Source organism: Xiphophorus hellerii, chromosome 14 (genome assembly GCF_003331165.1).
Source record: "Xiphophorus hellerii strain 12219 chromosome 14, Xiphophorus_hellerii-4.1, whole genome shotgun sequence".
Classification (NCBI taxonomy): Eukaryota; Metazoa; Chordata; class Actinopteri; order Cyprinodontiformes; family Poeciliidae; genus Xiphophorus; species Xiphophorus hellerii.
The window spans coordinates 3,483,851-3,509,568 of record NC_045685.1 but is presented as its reverse complement, the minus strand read 5'-3'; positions in this window follow the sequence as shown (position 1 = coordinate 3,509,568).

Here is a 25,718-nt window from a genome sequence, read left to right as displayed (position 1 = left end):
ATGTTTACATCTGTTGTTGCCAACAAGCTTATTCACCCGTTATTTTTAATTTAATTTCGTGCTTATTGGAAACAGTAATTGCGAAATTATGCTTTTTCCCCCCCTAAATTAGCAAAACATCGACAAAGACTTGCACAGATGACACCATCATCTTCCAGACATTCCAGATGTAATGGAACGTCTTTGCGTTACCACGTATGTAAAAGATGGTCATGACTGTGACGTTCTGCAAATGCGCCGTAGGTCCAGGATTCTGAATCTTCCCTTTTTTCTTTTTTTTTTTGCGGCCTGTGAAGATCTTACCCCTGAGCAATCATATGTGAAATTTTATCGGTCAGGGACTTTTCTCTGTGCAAAAAAAAATTAAATAAAGAAAAAGGAGAAGATGGGGCAGGGGGAGGTTGGAACGAAGAGAGAAATAGATCAATATTTAATTTTCTCCCCAGGAGATATGTTCGGGGACTAATCAGCAGCGACATGGAAAAGATGACACCTGGAATAGCAAGCAGCAGAGCCGAGGCCGTCCTCCACCCCGTCTCTTACCTCCCAGGGTCGGCCTCTCACTTCGCCCAGATGCTGTCAGTCTGGGTTTCTGGCTTATTCAGTCAAATCCATCCCTCCATATCTCCTTTTGCTTCCTATTAGCCCCACTCGTCACTCTCCCCTCCTCTATCCCCCACGTCTGTCATCCTCTCATTTTTCCCGACATTTTGTCTTCGCCCCTCTGTGTTTCACTTCTTTTTTTTTTTCCCAGCCCCCCTCGCTCTTCCTCCGGCCCTTTCACCCCATCACTTCTTTCTTACTTTCAATCTCTTGCTCACTAACTACTTGTCCGGCATGACAGAGCAGCAGAGATTGGCCTTGCAGGCGAAAGCAAGAGTTTCACTTAACAAAAGCACTGTAGTTGCAGCAGGTGTCATTCAGCGCAGGTACTCCAGCTGTGCGAGGAATTGGTAATCCTGCACCACTTGCTCTCCTCTTCGGTAGAGCTTATGTACCTCTACGGGCGCCACGCGTGTCTTCTTTTGCTTTGAACTAAAAAAGTAAAATAACAAATAAAAAGCCGCAGAAAATCTGGAACGCACCGAAGTGATTTCGCCGGTGACGTCCTGATTTGATTTGCAAAGGTTTTCACATTTTTCATTTTTCAAAAGCAATTCCGATTCTGAATGCCTCCCGCACTCGGGCCGGGGGAAGGGGAGCTGAACAAGACCTCAAGCATAATGAGCTTAGTTTCCAACTTGAACAAATTCATCCAAATTGAGTCTTATCGCGTCAAATTACTGCCCTGGTTTCTGTGCCAAAGATGCCTGCTGATAACTTTAATAGTGTTTTTTGACATGCAAGATGAGCGGTAGAGAAATGTTCTGTCGGTGTACAGTAATTATTACAAATGAATAATCAAACTAAAAGCAATGTCTGTCGACATGATGTCAGCCCTACCCAAGAGCGCTCAGTTGTTGTATTTTGTGCCAATGAAAAGTATTCATAATCTAGAATGTTTTACCATTTTTATTGTTTTTACAAAGCAATTGTGACCCCAAAATATTTTTTTTTTGGGGGGGGGCTTTTTTTAACAAGCAAATTCACATTCACAACAACAACAAAAAAACTTTTAAGACCGTCTTCACAAACTGAGTGACTGAGAGATGGCACCAGGTCACCATGACTACACAGAAAGTTAAAGTTGAAAGAATTGAACTTTAACTTCTCATGTACCGATAAATCGGTCCAGTTTCTTTAATTGCGGGTGATTAGTGATCGGCTGATACTTGCATGACACACTAATCTTCTCTACCTCTGCAAACGTTTCCTTTGTCTACACGTGTGCGGTTAACAACAGTCACCCCGCTGTTGATGGCGTAGAGACTCTGTCGATATATTCAAGGACTTTTCAGACAAGAAAATCTGAGTCGGTAGGTCGGGCTTCTTAAGCATTGGTGACCAGAAAACTGCCCTACACAAATCAGTGCACCTGTATATTTGTAGGGCTCCAAAATACACACATGTAGACCTGTGTATATCAGGTCTACCTGTAACTCCAGTCTCCATGTTCTTGTGTTCAGTTTTTCTCTTCTTGTGTTTGTGTCAGCGAGGCTGCTTGTTGCAGGACGTAAACGGTCGCCTCGCTTCAGTCATCATGTGTCTCTGGAACACTTGCTTTGTGAGAAAGTATTTTTTTCCCCCCTTAAAAGATTCAACATTTCACATCATTAAAGATATTTTGATGTCAGACAAAGATAACCTCAGTGTAAATAATGTTTTCATTGATGACAGGTGCAAGAGGCTATAAAAACCAGCTCTAGTCTTTGTGCAACAAATAATTGCCCTCTTTCGAAGACAAGGTAGAAGCTTGGTCTCTCTGTAAACACTCTGTGTGTTCAACCTGAGCAGTCAGTCATAGTAACTGTTACTATTTTGGAGTAAATCTGAATTTTGAAGTAAAGTCAGTTTTGCATAACACAGCCCCTTTAATTTCTCTGACTTTCATACCGACGCCATGTGGTTGATATTTAAATATTTGATGAAACTGTTTCATGCATGAATCCCTAAAATTGTTCCAGAATCCATCTGTTTGGGTGAAAATGGATATATTTTCCCCCTAACACACCGGCATGTGGAGTTTTCATACAGAAAGCTTTCAAACCTGAACCTGCCTGCAGAATCTCTCTCCCCTCGTTTTTCTTCCCTCCACACTCAATGAGTGAATGAGATAAGAGCTTTTGGAGGTAAGTGGACCTTATCAAGTGGACAGAAAGGTTGTTCAAGGTTGATCTGTTGCCGGCAGTTCTGACACCGGACAGTCAGCCAATCAAACCTTCCTGTAGTTGCCCAAAAAGCATGTACACACACACACACACGCCCACACACTCATAAAACGAGAGCCAAACAGCAACTCAAGAGACAGAATTACCATACCAGACTTCTCTTCCGATATTTCACATTGCGGTGTATTCCTTCTGACACTCAGACAACCATCTGCGCCCCGTTGGTGGGTGTAAAATCGGTCTGCGTTGGGCGGAGAGTGAGCGAGTGGATGGAGGTCTCTCCCGCCTCCAGCGAATCCTCTGGGGGGAGGCGAAGAGACGGAGGGAAAGGCGGAAAACCTTTGGCCTCCAGGGGGGAAGCCGCTCGGCAGCTGCCGCCTGCTTACCCGACTCTCTCCTGCCCACTAACACACACAAGCATTATACACGGAAATCACACGGTCAGACTGCAGACTCTGTAGGAATGTATATAGGTGAAAAATATTCTAAACTCTCATAGGTTTCTTTTCTTTTCTTCTTCTTTTAAAAAAAATTTTTTTTTACCGATACTGTTACAGGGAACCCGACTGGTCACAACGCATACAATTAACCACACATGGTTTCTCTCCTAGTGGGAAACAACATGTTTAATTAACGCTGACACCACATTCATGGCAGAGGGGTGTGAGTGTGTGAGGCGATGTGAGGCTACACTACGCCGAGCCTGAGTGGCTATTAAATATTATGCAAAGCTCATTCTCACACATACTGGGGCCAATCTTCCTCAATGTCACCTACACAGTCTTAAGAAGCCCTCAATTAACTTATTAGCAATTCGGCAGAGCTTAACGTGGCCGCTAATGAAGGGAGTATGGAAAGGAAATTAAGTTAGGAAGTAGGAGATGTGGCCCGCTGCAGTATTCATTGCGGTTTTATCTGGAATGGTTGAATGTAATGAGTTGCTGATATTGTACAAAAGTATTAACTATCAAACTTTTTTTTTTTTTTGCTATCTTTGCTCATTTAGATTACTAATCTGACTACAAGCAATATTCTATATTATGCTCACATTGATGAAATTGTTCTCATCTTTTAAAGTGACATCATGTGAAAAAAGCCTTAAGCAGCTCATATCTTACAGCGTAGTTTATACTGTAACTCTCATAACATCTTGGTGCAGCATTTACTGTAAGTCCAGATTAGTCAGATGGTTATTAAAGTGACACAGTGATGCATAGAAAGACTTCACTCACTATAACATACAAAACCATGGCTAATTTATATTAGCCCTGATTTATATTAAATAATTACATGGATTTTAAAGCATTAAATATATCAAAGCAATTAAGCAGGTATTTTGTTGTTCTTTTACAGCTGAAGGTTCCGGCGGGAACCTTTGTATTTACGTCTTTCTGGGACACCCCTTAAGTTTGACGCACAAGTTACATCTGCAAACAACAACAATCTTCTGCTTCTCTTGGCCCATTATTATTTTATTTTATTTTTTTTCAAATTTTCAAAATTAATCCGAGTAAAACTACTGTGTTCAAATTGTGCTAACAGGAGTTAGCCTATCAGTGGTGTGACGGTGTACAAGTGAAGCTATTCACGCCTAAAATATCATTTCGGTGCTAAACGTGGCAGCAGCTCAGACGCATCTTCAGCATCTTCAGCATCTTCAGCATCTTCAGCATCTTCAGTCCACATATCTAAAGACGTTCCATTAATCAACAGGAATTTCTGAAACTCTCAGTAACTGAGTGGGTAGAATAACACTTTGCTCCAATGTGATGGCCGAATAACCGAAATAGCAGATTAAAAATAATACTTATCTTTGCTGTTGGCGGCAGATTCATTCAATAGTTTAGCATCAAGAAACGACTGTATGGAAATTTAAATTCAGTTCAGGGAGTCCCTGCGACAACGTTTGCGCTGGGCATTTATTTACAAAGCTGAAATAGTAATTCAACTACAAACAGCCCTGTCTGAAACCGGCACTGATAATAAAACACGTTGGATTAGAGGAACTCCCTGAGAGAAAACTAAGGCATGCTCAGGAATGTTTAACCATGGTTTTCCTCTCAGCATTAAAAAGTAATATTCAGCAGAAGATGGTTTGCAAAGACATCAGAAGTGAATTTTAAGTGTGATAATCCTTTGTACTCGTCTTTATTCTTTGTTTGGTTTCCTTATGGGGTTTTTTCCCCTCCTGGGACTGAAAAGCATTTTTCCCTCACCTTGAGAAAATCCATTTTGTGTAATATCTACATTATATGTGAACTGTACTCTCCTTTATCCATGCCATCACATTAAAGGATTATCTCATTGTGTTGTTTGTAATCTGATCATTTGCTATTTAATTAAGTAGCTAACTGAATCCATAAATTTGCTTTATGACAAGAGATATGGGAAAACTTCATATGTGCTTAAGAAATTAATGTAAAATTAGGTTATGCATAAAAGATAAAAACATTTAAGATCGTTCTGTTTGAGGTAAAGAAGTGTAAGTCATTTATTGTCAGATGTTCCTTCCTTAAAGACAAGCTAGCCATGGATTAAGGATGTTGAAAAGAACAGCCCATTTTCATGTTGTAGTGCACAAAGAGTTGTAGATAAAGAAGTTTGATCAGAACAGATTGAGGAATGAAAAGGAGCTGGAAAAGCTTTGGAAGAGCAAGATAAGGAATCAAACTTATGGCTTCAGATTTATCTGATTTTTCTAATTCTCCAAGTACAGAGCCTTTACATGTTGTCCAAATAAGCTCAAAATGATTCATTTTCTGATTCGGATCAATATTTATTCACCAACACGTTTGTTTTGGACAGGAAATGAAGCATTTTGCATTTTTCTCCCAGTTTTTGAGGGGATCCACAAACATGTTTTGCCTAATTGTGTTGTAATTTTACTATACACCCAAACGTATTTGTGACAGCATAAATACTTCAAAAATTGCGTGACCTCATGATATTTAGTACCTATGGAGGATGCTTTTTTTTTTTACATCTGCTGTTTCCTTCTCTCTCTTTACCAAACAAAACTCATTGAAAACGTTTCCGATTTCTACGTGTGAAGACGATGAATCGCTTTCCTTCCACTTCACAAGCACGCGCTCATTTGTGTTCCTCCATCACTTCAAATACGTTGGTATTTGGTGGTGCGACAAAATGACTTTTGCAAAACTTTGCATGTAATTCAGCTGCCTTGCAAAACGACCCGACCACTTTGCCCCTCATGACTGCAAAAATAATCAGACGCAGTTATGCTGAAAGTTACGCAGCAAGCCATAAGTTGTGAAAGCAAAATTAATTATCCTTTATATAATCACATTATCTCCATCCATCATACTTGCCCTCTTGTTATTGCTAATCATCCTTTCTTACTGCACCCTTTCCCATCTTTTGCCAAACTCCCCCTCTCTGTTTCACCCCCTCCATCTTCTTTTTTCTTTTTCCCATCCCAGTTTCCATCTTTCTTCTCTCTCCTTCTCCCCCTGCAGGCAGTGACCGTCTTGCACAAAGTGACGCGATGGTTGTAATTGGCTGCCCTCCGCTACTAATCAGATCACAGTTGGCACTGGGAGGGCTCTGGCGATTACCCACAATCCCCACCCCAACAGATGAGGGGCTGAGCCCGCAGAGAGCTGGAGATAGGCGGGAGGGAAAGGGTTGGAGACTCATTTTGTTCCTCCACTCTCCTTGCCCCGTCCCTCCCCCCCCATTCGGCCGCCTTGCCGCGGTGACGACCATCCATCGATTAAAGGTGTTGTAAACTGCGGCTTGTTAAGTGGCTCATTTTCAGATTAACGCTAAGATGAGGAGACAGAGCACAGGAAGTACTGAACAGGATTGTTTTTTTTTCGAACATCAGCTCTCCATCCTTCTATTTTTCTCTGTTTTCCCTCACTCACTCCCTTTTTTTTTGTAAAGAAAAAAAACAGCTGATGTGATCTTTGGGCCTGTGAGCAAGTGACTTGAGATTGCTCGGGCTCCTCGGCCCACTCCATCGACCGTGAGATCTCCGCGAAGGGCCGCAGCTGAAGCGGTCCTTGATTAGCTCAAATTAGGCCTCTGTGTCTCCAGGAAGGGGAACATCCATCTCCTTATTCGTTTGTTCTTCTTGTCCCATTTATTCACCGAGTCGGCCGGGCAGTTAGACTGTTTGGTCAGAGAGCGCTGGTCGCCCCGGGCGAGGGCACAAATAACATTGTATGCACAGTAGTTACAAATCACCAATGAGTTGCCGGGGTCAGGAGACGGGGAAAAAAGGTGAAGAAAAAAAGAAAAAGAAAAGGAACATGAATCGCATTCCATAAGAGCCGGGGCGACTCAACACTTCATCCTACCCGAGTTTTTCTATTTTGCACGTCGGGCTGCTATGTTCCATGTTATTAATACAGTATGAAAGCACTCATTAAGTTGCACATTGCTCATTTTCCCCTTCACCGTGTGATTTTTCGTTCATCATCAGAGGTCAGTCTAAGAATCTCTCTGATCGCCCCTTCACGGCTGGCTGCTCACCCGTTTCTCTGAGAATTAGCGGCAGAATGAAGTCGTTTAAAGGAGGGTAATAGCACGTCACGTTTTACTCGCGGCTGCATTGAAAATGTGACTGCAATAGACACACAGGTGTAACAGCAGCCCAAGTGTCTGAGTCCTGTACGTCCATTGGATGCTGGAATGGCCTTTAGAGTGCCCAACTAGTTTTAACTACCACACAGTGAGGGGTAATTTAACCCGCAACTACGCGTAATTTATACACTCATTACATGCTTTGTGTGTAAAGTCCTAATCTGCAACCTAAATGTTGACCATAACAGCTGTTTGATCATTTCAGTTCGCTAAGGTGGGATGTTGTAGGGGAGGAGGAGTGAGAAGCATTTCAATATGCTGGACAACAGGACCGGCTTAGACATGTGCAGTTAGTGACCGCCGTGTTAGTGAACACGAAACACATTCACTAAGAAAAACGTCCACAAAGGTTTGGGTGTTTTTGCTAAGCAGGTTTGTAGATATAGTTTAGATTACTTGGAAGGATAGTTTTGAGTCTTGCATTGTTGCACGACTCAAAAAGAACCGATGTAATACCTTCCGATATTTCACATCGCGCCGTATTCCTTCCGACACTCAGACGACCATCTGAATGTTTTACGGATTGACATTCGGTGTCAGAACGCACACCGCTATGGGTGAGGGTTGTTGACTGAATCAGCGTCCTTTTGTCTCACGTAGCAATGACATTCCAGAAGCTGCAGTATTTATTTAGTTTTTCTAAGGAAAATGAAGGTTTCTACAAAGAGCCTTTTAACTCTAAATAAATATCGAACTCAAACACAACCAAACTCGGGCTTGGTCCAGGTAGCTTTGAAGTTGCCAAAACGCTGCTTTGGATTTGACTTGTTGACTGCAAGATATTTTCACCGCCGTTCTAGATAACCTCCATCTTTTTTTTTTTTTTTTTTTTTTTTTTTTTTTCTCCGAAGAGTTTTTGCGGCGCTAGTGGCTCGTATTTTTTTCCACAGTAGGCAGACAGGAAGGAGGGTGAGGAGAGGGGGGAAGACATGCGGCAAAGGTCGTCGGGACCGGGAGTCGAACCCGCGACGTCCGCGTCGAGGACTGAGGCCTCCAAACGTGGGGCGTGCTAACCCCCTGCGCCACCACAGCACGCCCCGATAACCTCCATCTTAATCCCCACTGTTGTTAGCGCAATAAAAAGTCTGTTTTTGCGCTATGAATTACTGCTTATGGTAACTGTCAACTTAACTAGCAATTTAGATCAAAGTTACAAAGTCAGGTTTGTGTTGAAGAGTTCGGTGGGTGAGGCCAACTTAGCTCTGAACTAATTCAAATCTGTTTAGACTAGTTAAAGTGAGTGTGTGTTCCAAACAGCCAGCTCACACTTCAAAGAAGAAGTAAAAACAAAACATAATTTTTTTAGAAAGTACTGTAATGCCTCATTTGCTGAAATCAAAATTAATAACCTTTTGGACAATTGACTGTATTGATCAGTCAGTGCAGTCTGACTTACTGTTATTGATTACTAAAATGGCAGCTCAAACAGACACGGATATATTACAATAATATATAGTCTTCATAATTCATAATATAACATTTCTTTATGTTAGTTTTTAAACAATAGTGAAGTTTTTTTTAATTATTATTTGGAATTAAAATAATTGACCCAAACAGGCTGAAGGGAAGAACATTTAAACGTTTTACTGTAATGGATAAAACACAACAGATCAGTGCTTAGAGAATATTTGCTTACTTCACCTTATTAATTTTCAACAGCAGTATTTGTCTCTCTAGCTTTATGATAATGAATTATGCTAAGGCTTTACTAATTACCTGCTTTTTTTAAAAACAAAAGCTGTTTAATTTAGGTCATCACACACAGACGAAGCAAATCTGACATCAGAATTTTGTGGCCCAAAGACAGAAAACAAACCTTTATTCCATTAACATCACTGGTTTTAGCTCAGTCAACAAGTAGCTTCCACTAACCCTGCGTGACCTGCAGCACTGTGAGCATTTGGATGTGTGTGTCGGGTTTGTACGGCTGCGCTTCCAACAATGACAAATTAAAACAGAATGGGTTTTTTTTTTCGATGCAAATCCTGGTGAAGATTGGTCAACAAGTGGTTTTTCACAGCTAAATCCCTGCGACGTTCCAAAATGGAAGAAAGGATTTTGATTGTGACAAATGAAATAGTCAATAAGAATAATAATGATATTCAGTGTTTTTCTGCCTGCATGAACCATGACAAACTATGATTCTTCCTGCTTGATGCCTCACAGTTAGAATAATGTTATTTTTGGAGTTTTATAACGATTTATTTTATGTTTTGTTCTACCAGCCACATCCTGTGTTCCTTAATTTTAATTTAGCAGACTTCGGTCTGGCTTTCATGTTTTTCTTAGACAACAAATATTTCATCCTTGCACAAATCAACATAAAACCTGTGTGTCCTGCTTCTGGTGCAGACATTGAACTTCATATACATTTCTTTTAGCATCTTCCAGTCTGCTACTGTCAGCTGTTTTGGTCTTCCCATGAAGTCCACTTCCCTTTCAACAGGCGCGATGCATTTTTTTCACTTCTGATACTGATATCTGACATTTAGCATCGTCCAACACCGATCCGATACCGAGAAACAGTGCCAGATTGACTTAAAATGTTTGTTTTTTTTAAAAACAGTCAGAATTGTTCCGCACTGCAAATTTATTTGCTAACTCTGCGTCAGCACAGCACACTTAAATACGCCAATACCTTCACAAGCTTGGTCAAACGTGAAAACAACACAACTTCAATTTGTTCAGTCAGTGCAGTCAGGAGAAGAACAGCCAATGTAAAAAAAAATTAGACAGAAACTAAAACAACAATACGGTCAATCAAGTAAAACATGAACTGCAGCAAACCTTCTCTCAAATTGTTCAAATTAAATTAGAAAATCTAAATATAATGTAAAATAAATAGTAAAGTGTGATGTTGCTCAGAGCACAAAGCGTAGAATTAGACTGAATAGATCTGCCCTTATGTATCAGGCACATAGATAAGGGCTCCAGAATTTCTTTTAACATTGGGATCGATGCAGATGTTACCATCAGATCGATGGATCTCTAGGCCCAATCAAGGACAAACCTTTTCAAAATGCTGACTAACAATGTTCTCATTGTGCATTTTTAGCTTAGCTCTAGCATAGTCCTGATTTACTCCACACCAGGAACAGCTTTTTGTGACATTTCACAAAGAAAATAGATTTTTGTCTTTAGTTTTATTATCTGTTAATGTTACTTGAATTTGTCATCATTTTCATTCCTCCAAAATATGTTTAAAGAACCTACTTTCATAGGGTGACCTAATTTTCTCAAATGAATGTTTCTCGTGCTCTGTCCGGCACGATGGCTGTCCTGTGAAAATTCTGTGGCTAAGTGATTCAAATGATGGTGTCTTTTCTTTTGTTTTTAACCGGGGGGGATGGAAAACACTTTTCTGCTGCTGATTCACAGTTCAGTTATTGGCTCATTAACTCTCCACATCAATTTATGGATTGGTTTTCATGAAAATCAGTAAAGCCCCGAGCGGCGATGGATACAGAAACACTGTGTAGGCCGGAACGATTCGGAAGACGCCGGAGAGTTTCTCCTCAACAGATTCCTTTTTCTTCTGCATCTACCTAGCGAAGCAGATGGTGATAATCACAGAGACGTTTATGACATGAAGACATATCTGAAGTGTGTTGGAGACAGCAAACTTCAGGAAAGGTTTAAGACGTTCCCAAAACGTTTATCATACGCACATGAATAGCATCTTCACCTGACTCTGGCTTTACCATTGGCAATAGCAGCAAAAGAAAGAGATTTCCTCCAGCCTCTTGTGCAGAAAGTCACGTTGCAGACATCGTTCTGGCCTTGTGTCTCTTTCAACACAGCAGGAGGGTTTGGGATGAGTGATGAAAGTTGGAGAAGTGTACAAGGGTTTTGAGAGCTGTAGCTTTACTCCTATGTGTAGTCTGATCATCTTTGGGCCTGAAGATGTGCTTCTTTTGAAAGTCTTTATTTGAATTTCTGTGGAGTAAAGGAGCCGCAGCTATAGGCTGAACCGAATAGATTGAATACAAGTGTTGCTGTCAGAAATCCTTTCTCCTCTGCTTAGCTTAAATTCTCTCTCTGAATTTGATCACGAAACACAGTCCTGTCTTAACTCAAGCCAAGAGGGGTAAAGCAGGACACCCTCAGCTATCTGCGTTTCTTAAATCCAGCCTTCCTCTCTCCTCCTGGCCTCTAAACCTCCCTTTGCTCTCTGCCCAGTCGTCCAACTGGGGGGGGTGTGCTGGCCTTTAAAAAGGCAAACTTGTAATCTGATAATTAACAATCTGCTAAATTTCTCAAAAGGAGAACAGTCATGTGAAATGTCTGGCTCATGCCCGCGAGTAGGTCGACCTTTCGCCGGGGCTGGAATGGCAGGCAAAGCAAGTCAACTCACTTAGAAATGTTTAATTAGCCCTGCTTACGGCTGCGAGCGCTCCCCATGGACAGGAGGACGGTCAGGGACAGACAGCATCTCTCTCAAACGTAAAGTCCTTTGCAATAGCGTTCTTAACCCTTTAGCAAAAACCATGTTCAGCTTCACTCCTCTAGAGACAGAGTTTAATCCACACATTCCTTCATAGAATAGCTTGCTCACTGATTCTCAGCTGGTAGCCTAGCTTAACGACACCCTTTGATATAAACCAGTTCATTATCAACCGTGACTGAATGCTTAGGGAACATATAGAGAGCATCCACAGCAGTAGGCACACTTTCGCTAATGTGCTGATAGCAAAGCTAATATTTTGTTTAGCGCGTTTTTGCTGACTTTAAAAATGTTCAGCGTTCCCTCAGTTAATTTTTCCTGATAAATTCTAAAGTGTTCAAATGACTTAAATTACTTAAATAACTTTCAAATTGTGTTAATGACACATGCTGTGTAGTAATATTTATGAATTTAGCACACCAGTATATTAGCTTCTGCTAAATACCATGTTGGTGTAGCGCTTTAGCTTTAGCAGGTGTATTGTTTATGATTAGCGCTTTAGGGTTAAAGCAGCTAACGTTTAAGTTAGCATTGCCCGTCTCTGACAGACCGGTCTTGTTTTGGGGTTTAGAGGTGATGATTAGCTTTTCTTTTCTGCAATATAAAACATTTTTCATGCAGGACTTTCAGAGCACCTTGGTTTATGTCGGCTACATGATTTGTTTCAAACTTTAAACAAGACCACTATGCTCCTTTCCACAACTGCAGGTTTCTTCTCACCATTCTTATCAAAAGTTGTCATGCCAACAGAGTTCACCATGGTGCTTTTGGCTATGAACAATGCTTTGTTCGAAAGCCGTGCATCTTTTCCATTCCACATCACAAATTTTCACAGATTTTTATTGATATCGTATGAAATTCCCTGAACTTTTTAATGTGTGGCTAAACTTTGGTGAGCACAGGATGATGGAGAGATGTCAGTTTGGTTAAAGAAGGCAGTCGCTGCTCAGCCAGCAAAACTTTACAGTCTCTCTCTCTTGTTGCTCTCGGCTTTCTGGGATTTGTCAGTTAAAGTCTTGAGGTGATCCTCTGAGGTCTTGAAGTGAGCCTTCACAGAGCAACGAGGGGAAAAAAGAAAAGAGGAGGACCATCGCCACTGAGTAATTTCATTCTGTCCTTTTCTCTGTTCATGCTCTTTGCATTTCTCAGCCCAGGCTCAGTTCCCTGACTGTGTGGCACACAGAGATTTCAACAGCACTGAAGGAGGAACATATCAGCCCCTTGGCAGAATTCGGAGGCTTTACCCCGCACGTCACTGTTCATCTGCTGCAAATAGAATAAAGCTTACAAAGCATTCAGAAATGATTTGTTCTCTCTTTCTCCTAAAGAAACTCCTCTCTTCTTCCCCCAAACAAAATACAGCAATGAGTTAAAGCATGCCACATATTTATTCTGTTCCTCCATATACACTTTACATTAAGCAGTCCATTAGTATTTGCTTTGTGATGATACAGTAGCCCCAGCCGGGATCATTTAACTTTTTTTTTGTTGTTGTTGTTGCTTCGCTGCTTTATTGCTTTATGGGACTCAATATGGAAATACATTATTTACACTGCGCACTGTCAGGATGTCAACTGCAAACTAAAGCTTTCCCTGTGATTTATTGGCGAGGAAACGGAAATAATGTGTTTCAGGAACCTGCCCCCGCCAGCTCCCCGGAAACAAAAACCCGCCAGAGGAGACCGACGGGAGTCAATTCAACAAAGTCAATAAAGGATCATTATTCCAGGCCATTTCGAGCACACACAGTCAAACGGTGCGCGAGACATTAGCGCCAAGTCTCCACCAAGCCGCCAGAGCAATGCACTTACAGGGTTAATCACTGCATTTGTATGCAAATATGTATTTAAGTGTGTCTGGCCTTATGGGAGGGTTGTGTGAAGGAATGGGCCCAGGCAGTTGGTGACATTCAGCGGCGGTGTAACCTCCGTGGATAGGTTCCCTGACGCTATTTATGAATGTTAATTGCTTTTCGGGCCGCCGCCGCCTCCCCAGCCGCCACCTGTCCCCGGCTGCAGAGCATCATGGGAGCCTCTGTGGCCTTTCAGCCGGAGCTGTCGCGTAAAAGGGAGAAAATCCTCACAGGAGGGATATTTGTTTTGTTCGAGAGCGATGGCTCGGAGATAAAATTGCAGCAGATGGACGCCTGTGTTGACGCTAAGCGGAAAGGAGTGATGTCTCTTTTTTTTTCTCTTTTCTACCTGAGTGAGGATAATAAGCCCAGTTGGACTGAGAGCTAATCTATCCAAAATGTAATTAACTGTAAAGCAATCCCACATTAAAAACAAGAGAACTTTGTTTATTGAAGCATTCACACCCCATAAACTTTTCTTTTGGTCACCTAGCAATCAAACCTGAGTGTGTTTTATTAGAATTTAGAAAACGTACACACTGACTTCAATGTTTCTTTACAAAAATAAATCTGTAAAGTCTCGGTATGTTGGAGATCCACCTGTTGCTGCGGTCACTTTTATGGTCTCTACCTACTACATTGCACATCTCCAGCAACAATTTGTGCGCATTCTTCTACTGATTTTCCAAGTCTGAACTTTGACTAGGCCAGTTCTAACACATCGATGCGCTTTGATAAAAAGCCTCCATTACAGCTGTTGCTGTATGTTAACACAGATGTTGTGTTTCTGGGTCTTTATGATGCTGCTTTGTCCATTAATTTGCTGTAACAAACCTTTGAGACCTTCACACACTCCAGTGTTTAATTTGGTGTTTTCAACATGAATTTAACATTAATTCCACTTCAAAGTTGTGGGTTAGTTTCTTTCACAAATAATCTCAATAAGGCTGTTAGCTGATGTAAAGAGAAAAACGGGTTATGGAAGTAAAGAAGTAGTTTTGCACAGCACTTAATTCAATTTCCATCATTTCTTTTTACTTTAAACTACCAGAGAGAAGAGAGCAGAGAAACTGTCAGTATTACAATTTCTATTTTTTTTTTCTATTATTATTTCTCTCTGACAGAAAGCAACAGAAAATCTCATCTGCGTCAAATGCAAATAGATCTTTTAATTCAGTCTCATGTAGGAATTTTCCCAAATCCAAAAAAAAAATTTGTAAAAATTGCCAGCAATTGTTTGTTATCCTCCGTCTCTTTCCCTCCAATCCCCTCTTTTTTCTTTGTTCCCACTTATTCCTATAAATTTATCACGGCAAAATTCCGATTCAGAGAGAGTGTGGAGGATTCAATAATAATGTCATGCAGAGTCCACGTTTGCAAAGCAGACATTAAAATGATAAATCCAAACTCGTCACCCAGTGAATCCTGATCCACCGAACCTGGCTGCCTTAAAGTGACACTAAACATTTATGAATGTCATGAATCTTTGTTAAAACACAAACCATTTAGTCCTGAGTGGTGTTTAATGGACTTTGTTAAGTGGATTACGATGCTTTTTTCCCCCGTCTGTGTTACTTGCAGGCTTTATTTCAGCCAGTTATATTCCAGCAAAAGCCATATAAATGCTAACAACCATCCATTGATTATTTTTTTTCTTCTCCCTCCTCTTCGCGCGCGTGTGGTCGCGTCTGATACATCAATCTTGTTAACACGGGAGGCTTAGAGTGGAGGTCTTAGCTCTGAAAAATGTAAGATGTAAATTCCAGCTGTCTCCTCTGCGATATAATGCGGCGCACTGAGCAGCATTCTCCACAGTCTGCAGTTATTTGACTGCATTAAGGCAGCAAACAGTTGTAAACAGAGAACAGAGGGGACGGGAGCGTCGAAGATGGAAGTCAATTTATTTCCACAAACACATAAAAGCTAACGGCGTGGAAAAGCTAAGAAGTGTCTGCAAAGAGGAGAGAAAAGAAGATGAGGAAGGAAAAAAAAGCAGAACTCTTCAAGCCGTGGCCATGGAGAGACGGAAGAGGAAGAGGAAACGACCGTGTGGTTTCATAAAAATGAGGCAGGTGGAGATGGGTTCAAGCTGATTTTCAGGAAAACAAGTTTAGATAAATAAGCACTGCTATTGCTCATAGTTGCAACTGGAAATCAGCATTGCAAATTATGGTTATTGGCAAAATTCCTCATTTCTTTCAGTATTTGCAATAATATATGGAAGTCCTGAAAGGGAAAGATTGTTTTGTTTTATGGAAGACGCATCTCATGAGTCTGCCCTAATGTTCTTTTTTTTCATGACCTTAGAAGTTATCTGAAGGTAAAAATAAGTTTGAGATTAACACATCATGTATAAAATCGTAGTAATTTTTTTTTTTGTATGGATTGAACATGAAGTGCAAAAAAAAGAAAACATTTAACAAGGAAAATAACACTTCCTGTTATTTTCATATGAAAATGCTTGATCCAGTAAATTCAGACTAAATATTTTGTTCTGAAATTGTCCAAAGTCTTTTACTACAAGGTTCGATCGATTGGAGAGATATTCACGTGTTCATTTTTAATGAAGCTACAGCTAACTTGACCAGATTGCTATTAGCCATTAGCATCCCTTAATCCACAAAGATCACTGGCTAGTAATCAAACTCATTATTTCACAATAAACTCTCAGGGCGCCAGGCAGCAGCTGCAGCCTGGTGTGTGGCGGTTTGAACCTGATGTTGGACATGAAGGTGTCGGTGTACTTGTCCGGCCTGTTGGTGGTAGACTTGAAAACATCCTAGTTTGTTCTGTCCAAACTCTCCTGAACTTCCCCAACTGTCTGTCTGGTCAAGGTCTTCCATGTTTTCACTACTGGTCTGCACAGATTTCATTTCTCCCTAGACGCAGGAATCAAATGCACTTTGACGTGATCAGACGGGAGCATCGGACAGCACAATAACCACAGCTGATGGCTGTCACTCTCTCTCTAGTCGGATACTTAATAAACTGTTTAATAAACTGTTTGTATTTGGGGATTTTGACAGGGAGATTACCTTTATTACAGCCCCCAGAACAATAACCAAGCCATCCGGGTTTGACCTTTCCACACACACTCTGTGTCTCACACATTACTCTTCACACCGACAACAGTGAGTCAGGAGAACTCACAGGGAGAGTAGAAGGGCTTACAGTTTATGAAGAAGGATTGTCAGTCTGTGAAATGATTGTGATGCTTCTGCACCTGCCAGTGTTGATTATAGAAAAACAGACTCCACCTGCTGTTGATAGGAAAGTTCTGAGTATCTGGTCTTTCTGTAGAGTAGGAAACCACCAGAATTCCACAGAGCCCCTTTTTGATGAGGCGCCAACAGCAAAATGGGGAAAATTCTCTTTTCTTGTTTGGCTTAAGGGTCAACTAGTCCATTCTATTGCGAAGTGGAGAGGAATGTACCAGGAAGAGTCATGTGAAGACACAGCGGCTCACAAAAGCCTTGATTTCTGAATTTGTTTGTGAGTCGTCTTGATTAAAAATAGCCATAACGGCACAGCAGAGGCAAACAGTGAAGGAAATAAGTTGATGACTGTAGAATCTTTCTAGTTCTCTAGAACAAAAGTCATGCATACTATGGCATAGAACATATGCTTATTGGGAAAAACCTTGGAAAACCAGAAAAATCAGTTGCTTAGGACCCATTTTGAGTCTTACATTTGTATCCAGTCTCACTTATAACAGTTATCTAGTGTCAAACCTGCTGTTGCATTAAGGGGGCAGTATTATGTAAAATTGACTTTTTGAGCTTTACATCACGATATAATGATATTCCCTCATCACAAACATACCTGGAGTGTTGCCTTGATTCTTTCATGCATGTTTGAGAAATCATTTAATCTCCATGGTAACCATTCGGCTGTGCAAAACACCTGTATAGACCTAGCCCCGCCTTCAAGGACAAAGCTCCTCCTCAGAGGAGCAGTTTGAAAACTTAAGAGCTCACAGAGAGGCCCTCCCCCACTCAGCTCCTTCAGACTAGCCAGCACCAATTAGCAAACACCTGGTGGAACTGCACCTCCAGTGAACTCATGATACTTTCTATGATAACGAAAAGTGAAAAGTGGCAGAATAAAGGGAAATATTTTATTATGTAAAGAAAGTCTGAACTTTGATTTTTAACTTCGTCAGAATTTCCATTACTTAAAATTTTGTTTGCTTTGTTGTTTCAAGAACTTAAATTTTGTTTGTTTATGTCTTGTTAATTAATTCATCAATTTAGTGTAGTTACTGTTAATTCCTTATTGATTCTTTCAATGACTAAATCTGTGATAATCACTCAGTTTCCAACTGACGTGTTAATCTTGTGATTGTTAGAATAAAAGTATTTCCATAGAATATTCTTCTTGCTACTTTTATGACTTCAGGCTCCCTGACAGAATTTACTGTGGTAGTTTGAGGACAGTTTTAAAAAAATACATTTAATGTGACTGATCTGATTTTTAATATATACCGGTGCCATCTATGCACAGTTGGATTTAGAGAGACATGATTCATTATCCATTCTCTACACTATAGAGGCATTGGGCCTTTATGTAACCCATGGATAATCCCATCTGGGGCCCATTCCTCTGCTTATTTCATATGCAGGCCCCACATGTGACTATTAGCCTGGCTGAAAACACGAGGGAACAGTGTGACTTGAGTATTAAAACTTTTCAAAAAACCCATACTAGACATTAAACAGCATGTATTTAAAAAAACCAACATTTACAACACACTGGGGGGGGAATAAAAACATATCTTTGTAGTTGTGAGTGTATGTCATTGATATGAGCACAACAGAGACTTGCCGGTGTGTGCTAACTCTGCAGGTGCTCGCGTATGCGAGTCCCGTCCTAGCTCAGGTGATAATTGCATATAAAAACAAATGAGGTGGGGATTGTGATTGTTCCACGTTTAATTCTGCTCAAAGGCCAGGTCAACACGAGAGCAATTTCCTGCTTGGAACAGAGGATGGCAAAGGCTGCATTTGTATGAAGCGCAACAGCCTGATATTATCTTTATAATACGCCATTATAACAGTAAATCTTAGGAAACATAATACATGTGTTGATAAAGCCCATACAGGAACCATTCCCATGAGTTTAAAATATTTCCATGTATTTGAGTGAGAAATGAAGGCATACTGTTAAGCTGGGTTGTCATTCTGTTATTGGTCAGCCAGGCTGGGAAGAGTTGGACTTCCACTAAGTTAGAAACGTCGGTTCATTGAGGTGGTGATTGGATGATCACAGGTTGTAGGGGCAAGATTTGGATACAATAGAACCTGGAGCTTAAGGGGTTTTTTGTAACACCCACATGGACGTTTGGGGTTTAGAGACTGGGTGTACCTGCCAGGGCCTGCATGTTACTTGGTCCTTGCTGGGCTGGTTGGTTTTTGATTTCTGGGCTGATAGTGAGGCTTGCTATGCTCCTGCCCTATGCCTGAAACCCCAGAGTCTTTGGGGATCACTCAGAGGTCCTTGACCTCGGTTGGCGCTGTTTTTATTTGGGTGTGGGCGGGGTAATTGCAGGCCATTTGGGGTGCTGGCCCTCAAGGGGACTTGTATGACAGGATGACACTCTGAGTGGTGGACTCAGATGGGCGTCCATCATTGTTGGAACCACAAGGAGCTACCTCACCAGGTGGGGTGGTAATGGCCATGATCCTTCTGAGTTCTGTCTGCCATGGTGGGCTGGCAGTGCTCAAGTACTGCTCAGCTCCCAAGAGTCTGGTGGGTCATCTCTGACTTTGCTGTCAGAAATGATTATTTGTGTGAATTTGTGTCCAGGAGACCACATGGTAATAAAGCAGTCTTCACACCTGATTGTCCAGTAGACTCGGTTCAATTGGAACCAAAGTTGCAACATTTGGGGGGATTCACTTTCCCACTGCACTGTGTCAAATGAACCAAACCACTGAAAAAACCTGTTCACCTGCTTTGCCTATCGTGGTGCTGCACCAAGAACCACTGGAGGAAATGACTTGAAAACCTCTGAAGACACTGAGCACAACTTCCTTCTTCATGAAATGTAAACAGAAATGTAGTGGAATGAGACTTTAGCATTAGCAGTCTTTTGTCGTTGGCAAAACACCATGAGACATTTCTCTTGCTAGCACTATACACAAGTTTGTTTTGGTTGTATTTACCCAGAATGCTCTGCACTATAGAGTACTTCCAACTTATGTAGTGATTTCAGGTTCACTTGCTTTCACATATGCGTTCAAACCGTATCAGAGTCCACTTCAGCCGAACCGAGATCTAGGTTTGTAGGCAGACCAGAGTTTACTGTTTTGGTTCACATCAGAGGTGGATTACGCATTCACACCTCCCCAAATAAACTGGACCTTACAGGTAAAGACTAAGGCTCAGTTGAAGAGGACTGAACAGGACTGGTGTGAATGAGCTCTTAGGAAGCTAACAAGGAGCTCAGCTAACCGTCAGAGGATTCAAGAAGAACAAAAGAGTTACTGAGAGAATTAAAGGTGAAATCAGCTTACACTTCCAGGAAATAACTAGTGAAAGGTGCAACTATTGATTCTTTGACTAAAAATGCTGCTTTAACTTTGCAAATGAACTCCCCATCAACAGGAAGGTTCCACTTGGTGTTGAAAGTGTATTAGTCCCAAAAGCATTTATGAATGCTGTGCCACAAAGACTGTGGTATGCAACATCCTAATGCTGGTGGCATTATTCCAATAATTTGTGGTGTATTTTACAATTAAATAGAGTTAACACATTCAAGAGCACAGTTTCTAGGTTAAAACCCAGCTTACTCAGCGTCTAGAACACTGTTTTTCTTGTGAGCGAACTGAAGAGAGAGATTATTTCACACATCCTTGTGGAAGTGACTTTAACTGGTCAAATCGCACCTCAGGCTGTTATTTTAGACGTGTTGTTTTGTTCATAAAACCTTGCATTTATATGACAAATAATGCAGCGTGCGTTCTGTAAACGTAGCTCCACCATACATCTTCAGGGTAATTATTACAAACCAACCATTTAGGCTGGATGCTTTTTCCAACCAGCCGAAATACAAATTCAGCAAGGTGACGGGTTATGTTTCTCAGCATATGAATAAAATCTGAAGATGACAGTCTGCTTCATCTCCAGGCCCTGCAGGTTTTTCCCTCCCCACTTGTTCCCACTGAATATGGAGGACAAACGCATCACGGCGCTCATAAGCCTTTTTAATCAGCGTGAGAGATTGGCCCCCATATCTGTTAGCTCTGTCACTAATGGCTATTCTTCCTCATTAGGGAATGTTATCTCCCCCCTCCAACATCTGCAGGCATGATCAATTCTTCTATCATTTCAGACCAGATCAATCTCACATCACCGCTTCCTTTATAAACTTCAGTATCGCCCTCTTCTATCGAGATGCATTACAGAAACTAATTAGTTGTACCGCTGTCACATAGGCAGCGGAACTGGAGCGTGGGGACAAGTCGGAGCTGTCAAGGTATGCTCCTGTAGTACAGATAAGTCTTCATTAAAGAATTTAATCCCACATAGCCACACAGAAGGCTGATGGAGGGAGTTCCTGTGTAGGCAGTGGAGAGTGTTTTTAGACTTAGACCAGCTTCTTTTCAGTTTAGAAAGTATGTTCAGGTTTATCAATAAATTGAGTTAAAATACATGCACTGGAATCTCACAGCTGAGTCTGGCGTAACACAGCCTTGCGAAACTGATAATGCTCCTTGGACTTTTTCACTTTTTGTCACACAATAACAGGCTTAAACAATTTAAGTCTACTCCTTAAGTAGTTTTAAGCAATAGGCAAACTCAAACATCAGGTGAAATACAAATCTGATATCCCCCAACTACAGCATCCCTTAAAAAGATTCAGCACAATCAATTGATACTGTGAAGTGACTGGGAGGAAAATCAGCACCTCCAAATGCAAGAGCCAGAAACGGTAGAGTGCCTTCTCTGGGTCGAGGACGAGTTCAAGGACCTCCTGGATTTGTTCATGAATGAGGGGGAAATGGAGTCAGAAATTGATCAGCAGACTGGTGCGATGTGTGCCCCCTCAATGCAACACTAGGTCAAAATGTGAAAGCCGTACCAATCTGTTGTGGCAAAGACAGAGGTAAACGGAAAAGCAATGAGTTACTGGTTGATCTATGTTCCGAAAGATTGAGAAAACGGCTGGTAAAATGAGTTTCCTCTGCAGGGTGTCTGGCAAATAGGTCCCTTAGAGATAAGGTGAGAAGTTTGTTCATCCAGGAGGAACTGGAAGTAGAGCTGCTGCTTCTCCACATCCAGAAGGGCCAGTTGAGGTGACTCGGGCTTTGGTTAGGATGCCTGGTGGTTGCCTCCCTGATGAGGTGTTCAGGAAGCATCCCACCAGAAGGAGACACAGAGGAAAACCTGGGACACTGGAGGGGCTATGTTTCTCTGCTGGACTTAGAACGTCTTGGGATTCCCCCAGAGGAGCTGAGCCGAGTGTCTGAGGAGAGGGAAGTCTGGGTCTTCTTACTTAGGCTGCTAACCCCCGAATTAAGTGGAAGAAAAAGAAAGAAGAAAAATTCAGGAGTCTAATTTGTGAACAAACGCCATCATGTCTACATTATGAATGATGTGTCAGTTGGAAAACCCACTTGCATCCCTCCTGAATACATAATCTCCACAGTGAAACATGGTGATGGCAGCATCATACTACATGTGGAAGACTTTCAATTTGCACATGTAACTTTCTGATCTACAAGCAAATTGCTATGTTTTGCAGATAGTAACACGGCACATTTGCTGTGGCGGTGCTTTTCTTCAACATTGACAGAGAAGTTGTTCAGAGCTAGTGGACGGATGGATGGAAATACAGAGAAGTACTGGAGCAAAACCTGGTAGAGACTGCTAAAGACTCCAAACTGGGCAAAGGTTCACTCTCTGGCTGGGTGACCCTACATGTATGTCTGGAGAATGGCTCAAATCAAAGATTGTGCTACAATGGCCTAGTTAAAGTCCAGACCTTAATCCGGTGAAATTAATATGGCAAGACTTCTAATCTGATGGGGCTTCAGCAATTTCGCAAACGAAGACATTTCTGTGCTTAGATTTGCAAACGTTGGAGAGGCTTGCAACTGCAAAAGCCAATTCTACAAGGTATTGACTCTACTGACCCACCATGTATTATTTTACTTCAGCTTCACAAAGAAGCCTTCTTTGGGCCTTCTCACATAAAATCCAGGTAAAAACACGTTGACATTTGAGAGTAAGGCCTGACAAACTGTGATAAAAAAAAGAGCTGCAAGTGGAATTTCTGTGAATATGTTGAGATTCCTTGACCTGTCACTGGTATGCATTAACTTGATTTAGTGAGCTGTGTAATTCTATGCAAATGGAAATAATTTTAGTAATTATATTCAACCCATACCAAAAACAAGAAACAAACAAAACCCAGGAAGTAAGTAATATCCTCTTTCCAGTTTCTATGTTGGCGTTATTGCTGGATTTATGCAGATGTTTCCCCTGAGAGTCTTAACCTTTGGATGGAAGGGAATCAAAGTATGGATAGGCAGGCTTTAAGAAAGGCCATCTGGGAGCCGTTGTTTCTTCGGCGTTTAGCTCTGTTATAAGGTCAGTACAACCATGAAAGCTTTAGAGACACATAACACGCTTTTATAAACTGGGCGTAAAGCTTTACACTCTGATGCCTTTCAGGGCAACAACAAAGCAAATCCTCAAAGCTCTGTGTGGTAAGAAAGTCACTGAGTCAGAAGAAAAGATGATCTGAGCACATCTTCAGGGGTTGATGGATGCTTTATGTAGCTTCACATGAAGTTCTAATCAAAGTCCAGTCAGAACACCATCTTAATAACTTCCTCGGCGTTAGAACTGGTCATAAACTTTACACTTGAAGCTTCTAAAGGTTAATGAGTTACTGTTTAGTCTTCCTCTCATCTTCCTCACAGGTTTTCTCAAAGTTTTTGAGGCTTTCATTGAACACTGTTTGTTCTGTTAAATATCTCAAGTCTGGTACCTGTACCTTGTTATTTACTAGTTATCAGTTGTCAAAACTGAACTTTCTCTCTCTCTCTCTTCAGTGTGCTAGTGCTAACAGCTGCTCAGGCTGCAGCAGTGAGTCCTAACTGTAGCCAGGGGAGGAAAATCTGGCCATGTTAGCATAAAAGTAACCCAGAGGACCTTCTTATGGGTCCTGAAAAACAAAGAAAAAAACCCTTTGGTTTTTCATGTTTGCCCTCTGGGTAACGTCCAGCTCACTACTTATGACAAAGCTACTGCAAGAGAATAAGCCACTAATGCTTTGGAATTTGTTGGACTTTTCTTCCACATTGTCTTCCTGGTCTGACTTCTCCTCCACTTCAGTGTCTTTTTTCTTTTCTTCCATAAACCTGAGGTCAAGGTCCTCTTCATCAGTTGGTCTTTCTATCATAACTGTAAACCTTTAAATGCTTTGTTGCTTTTATGACCTCATGACCTGACCCAGGCCTCTGTTGGCAAATGAGATTTAATTTCTCTATTTTCAGATTAGCTAGCGTCACGCAGTTTGCCTCCTGTGGGGTTGTGGACTCGTAACGATGCTTACCTTCATTCACCGCCAACGATGGAACTCGTTTAGATTTACAGATCGAAGCAGAAGAATTTAACATGATATGATTCACCGCTCTATTGCACTGCAGTTTTTGGGGGGTTTTTTTCAGTTTTGTTAACAACCTGGGCATCTTCAAATAAAGATGTTCAAAATGTCTGTTAATACTCATTAGTGTGACATATTTTGTTATTATAGTTTTACTTCATTCTTCTCTCTCGCCCTTTATCCTGTTTTATTCCTTGTGTTTTATATGTTTTATTTCACGTTAGCCACCGTAAGACATTTTGGCTAACCTAGTGGTTATTTTAAAGAGCTTTACAAATAAACTTACTATTATTACTACTACTAACAAAGTGCAACTGAATGCGATTGGTTTGCTTCAACGTGACAAGACAAAGCAAAGGAAAGAAATAATATTACTCAGTTGAACAAACATATTTAACCACCTTTCACAAACAGGCCTTGTCTGCCATTTCTAGCACAATTTAAAAAAAAACTTTAGTAAAACTTCCAATGGATGAAAATGCTGAGGCGTAGAGCAAAACAAGAAAACCTGTCAGGCTGCAGGTGTGATTAACATTCATACGGTAACTCAACGTGCCTTTTCTATATCGTGTACAATAAAGCATAAAGTTGGTTTAGTCTCTTTTATGACTTCTTGTTTAATGATTTACTAAAAATTCAAATGCTGGTTCAAACTAGCGCCGGCATCGCTTATGATCGTTAGGTCAGATGTGGTGAAAATATTGTTCCTCTGGTCTGTGGAGTCGTGGGGGAGGTAATAAAAAAATGATTAAAACAACATGGAAGCCTCAGTCTCAGTAACACTATATGGCTGGATGTATCTTCAGAGTAAAAGAGGAGCTCTGATGTTGAAATTTTTCCCTCTAGTCCTTAAAGGATCTCCACATACAAGTGCATCGAGGTGAGGTGCACTAATTTATAGTTACTGCATTTTTATCACCCTCACCAGCTTCACCTCGTTATTGCTGTTCGTGACATGCACCTTACTCAGGCTCTTTAGCAGCACTAATCATCATCTGCTTTCCCATAAAGAGTATATGTTAGGGCAGTAGCTCCCAAAATGAAATAATTAGCTAGATCGCGTTTCTCAAAGTAGCTTCTCATTATTAAACGGATCAAGTTTCATCGATGCGAGGAAGTAAAAAAGAACGCATCTAAACAGAATCCCCAAAACGGCACCTCGTCACAGCTGCTCTACCAATGCACTTTCCTCTTGTACATATTCTGTTCTATTGTTTCTCCATGATACTTCAAACATAGGCAGGTGTTAGTTGTTCTATAAGTACGATAAACAACTGTTTTCTTAAATTTACCTCATGTTGGAGAAACAAAACTCAAGTTAACTGGAGTCAATTGTTTCGATGGACATACTCAAGACAGAGTTTTACTCTGAAGCAGTTTGTTTCTCTAATCTGTGCTGGTAGTGATGTGAATGGAGCTGGCTTTGAACTG